Here is a 4008-nt window from a genome sequence, read left to right as displayed (position 1 = left end):
ACCACAGCCTTGGCTTCGGGAAATTTAATTTAATTTATTGCCAGTTAACACCACAGTAGGAAAATGAGAAATAAGAACAAATCTTAAACCACTTTCCCCCCACTCTTCCCTTCTTACCGGGCTCAACTTCACTTCCGAATTCTCCACGTCCCCCCCACCAGTGGCACAGGGGGACAGGGAATGGGGGTTGTGATCAGTTCGTCATGCATTGTCTCTGCTGCTCCTTTCTCCTCACTCTCTTCCTCTCCTCCAGTGTGGGGGTCCCTCCCACGGGAGACGGTCCTCCACAAACTTCTCTAACTTGAGTCCTTTCCACGTGCTGCAGTTCTTCATGAACTGCTCCAGCCTGGGTCCTTTCCACATGCCTTTTGCACGGGGCACAGCCCATCAGGAACAGACTGCTCCAGTGGGGGTCCCCCATGGGGTCGCAAGTCCTGCCAGCAAACCTGCTCCAGCGTGGGCTCCTCTCTCTCCACGGGTCCACAGGTCCTGCCAGCAGCCTGCTCCAGCGTGGGCTCTCCATGGGGTCACAGCCTCCTTCAGGGCACGTCCAACTGCTCTGGCGTGGGGTCCCCCATGGGCTGCAGGTGGATACCTACTCTACTGTGGACCTCCACGGGCTGCAGGGGGACAGCCTGCTTCACCATGTGTAGGGCATGAGAAGACTTTGTTACAGTAACCCAAGACAGTTTGCCTCCCCCATCCGAATATGTAGAGTCCTGAGCACATCTTATCGCCTTGTTACGGTGAGCTGAGGTAGTTCACTCCCCCTGCAGCTGCACATACCCCTGCACGGGCACCAACGTGACGGCCAGCTGCAGATCTCGGAATTTGTACAGCAGCACCTGCGTTACATCAGCGAGTTCGCTAATGAGCAAAACAGGATGTTGCGTATGTATGGCATGTTAATCAGTGCAAGTTTTGTTATCCACCTCCGTGGTGCTTTCTCTTGAGCTTCACTCCTGAGCAGGGCTCCACTGCATCGGGTCGCCATTTGATCAGCGCCGCTGTCCTGGAGCTCCCACCATGGTAACACTATGCTTTCCATAAAGCCAGAGCTTTCACTTGCTGAGTGTTGTGCCTCATCCCTGAGGGCTCTGCACTTGCTTTTCACTCATAACACCATGGTCTTCACCACGGGCTGCAGGGGAATCTCTGCTCTGGCACCTGGAGCACCTCCTCCCCCTCCTTCTTCACTGACCTGGGGGTCTGCAGGGCTGTTGCTCTCACACATTCTCACTCCTGTCTCCCAGCTGCTGTTGTGCAGCAGTTTTTCCCCCTTCTCAAATACATTATCACAGAGCTACTATCAGTGTTGCTGATGGGCTTGGGCTTGGCCAGCGGTGGGTCCGTCTTGAAGCCAGCTGGCATTGGCTCTGTCGGACATGGGGGAAGCTTCTGGCAGCTTCTCACAGAAGCCACCTCTGTAGCCCCCTTCCGTGCTACCAAAACCTGGCCACACAAACTCAATCCAATGGTGAAGGGAAGAAATTTTTTGTTGTTGCTTTTCCCATCCCTGTATGAAACTTGTAGGCTTACGGTGTCCCTTCAATAAACTTTTGAAGTATTTCCTTACATGGAGAAATGCATGAGTACAACTTGAAATGATACGTTGGTTCCAGAGGAACATAAGGGATCCTTTTATGAATTGTGAAGGACAGGAAGTGAAGGGTTAAGACTTCATGGGCTCCTCTCAGGAGGAGGAAGAATTTCAGTATTGGCAGTCCCCGAATGATTTTATTCAGCAAGTTTTGCTGTGATTGGAGGGAATGAACAACGAAATCACCCAAGTTTGCAGATGATACCGAGATTTCTCAAGTAGTCCAACATTGGTCCAGTGGCAAGGAGCTCAGTTTTGTGAGATCCTTCCATGGGCAAAAGGGGTAAATGAGCTCCAGTATGGATTTACGCATTTGTGGTGTAAATCATTCATCAAAATATCCATGGTACTGAACTTGCAGTTCACGAACTTGTAGTTACAGCTCAGGGCAGAGATCTTTGACAATTCTTCTGAAACCATCACCACAGTGTGGAGCTGCATCAAAACATTAGGTAGACATCTCATGGAAGGGTATTGCGAACCAGACAGGTGGTGCTACTTTGTTCTTGTGTATAACCAGTGGACCCACATTTCCAGCATTGGGTAGTTCCAGTTTCTGCATCTGGAGAGAGTCCATAGTGGAGTTAAAAGAAGGGCAACTAACGTGATCAATGGAATGGAGCAGCCGCTTTATGAGGAGAGACTAAAAATGCTGGGACTCTTCATTCGGGAGAGGAGAAGACTGAGGGCAAAAAAGGTGAAGGTTTACAAAACCTTGGAAGTTGTGAGTCAAGTGGATGCAGAACTAGTATGCACTGAGTTGTACAAATACTAGTTCAGGGGGCACTCCTCCTTCACTTAAAACAGATTGACCAACTATATTAATGTGATATTTCACACAGATGAGGGTGGTATTTCACACAGCAGACAGTGAGCTTCTGAGTTTTATTGCTGTAGGAGGCAGACAGTACCAGCAGGTTCAAAAGGGATTGGGAAGATTGATTCACACCACGCCCATAAAAAGTAGTAAAAGGAGCAGGCAGTGCTATACCATGGATCGCCTGTAGAAACTGGTCAGGCTCACCTGTGGTTCCAAAATTGCGTGTCCTCTTGCCAGTTGCTACAGCAACTCACCTTAGCGGGGAAAAGACAATAAACTCTTCTGAGTCTCTTTGGGAGATAAAGTATTTCAGGTGCTGTTATAAAAGCTTACAGGCTTCCCCTGCAACATGCTTTGAACGTGGTACAGCCCCTGACAGGAAAAACCTAGTTTGCTGCTGGTAGATGCCTTTTGACTGCCAGGGCTGTGCTAGCTGTTAAGTGGTTGCAGAGCTGCAGGACAGAAGTCTGTCGTTCTTTTTGTGAAGGATGTTTTTTTGGAACTTGTGTCACATTCTGCTGGCTGCAGCTTCAGGCTGCCGTGGCCGAAGGAAACCTTGCTAAGTGTCTTGCAAATGTTTAGAAACATGGTGATGATAGAAATGTTGTTTTACAGAAGGCTAGTGGCTTACATATAAGAACCACAGAAATGCAACTACAGGATTAGTTTGACATCATGAAGGTGATTTCTTAATCTTCATGATGTCAAAATAATAGAAAGAACATGACAATGTAGTAGTCATAAACACTGATGTAGTAGGAACAAACTTTTTTACCTCGCAGAGGTATTGCTCCCTCTCTAATCGTCAAAGTGAAGTCTAAAAGCTGAATTTCTAACTGTTTACACTGTATATCATTGACTCAGATGTTGGTTTTGTCACATACATGCTGTTTTCTACAGCATTTTACCCCTTAAGGTGCCCTTGGGAACAATGATTCTTTTGTCCATCCAACTGGCAATAATGTCTGTGCTTTCTCTCTGGCACTGCTACTGAACACCTTTGTAGTCAAAACTGTCCAGGCAGTTAACTAACAGTAGTTGCAAGAGAGTAAGAGTAGTGTGGGAGTAAAGGAAACTGCAAAAAAATCAAGAGTAAAGTGAGAGAGTTTCCGTTAGGAGGCTGATGTTCTCGTTTCCACAGGGAGAAGGTCGATGTGCCAAAAAACTTCTCTCTCCTGTTCCATTGTTACATTATGTGGTTTACTAAAAGACTACCACTTCCTGCATGTCTTTAGACAGAAGAGTGATGTGGGACAGTACTCCTCAGGTTCTCAAACTGAGAAGGGGATGGGCCCTTACAAAGGAGGCCCTCTGGTAAGAGTGGAAAGGAGCATAGTGACTTGGTGCAGGACACAGAGAGAGTCAGCGCCCAGTCAAACAAGTTTTGTCAGGTGGAGGAGGATGTGCTCAACTGTCGTCAGGGTGAAAGTGTGTTATTGGGGGGGGGAATCTCCTATATAGTGACTCATGCGTTGCTAGACATGGCTTAACTTGCCTCCTTGCTTTTCTCTCTGTACAGCTGGTCCCCGTGCTTGTTTTCAGGAAGCATAATCTGGCTTCAGTCTGGTGCAGAGGTGCTTGAAGAGCT

Source organism: Nipponia nippon, unplaced genomic scaffold (genome assembly GCF_047370975.1).
Source record: "Nipponia nippon isolate SJK-2023a ecotype South Korea unplaced genomic scaffold, ASM4737097v1 scaffold_8, whole genome shotgun sequence".
In the NCBI taxonomy this organism is placed as follows: Eukaryota; Metazoa; Chordata; class Aves; order Pelecaniformes; family Threskiornithidae; genus Nipponia; species Nipponia nippon.
Note: the sequence above shows the minus strand (reverse complement) of the source record.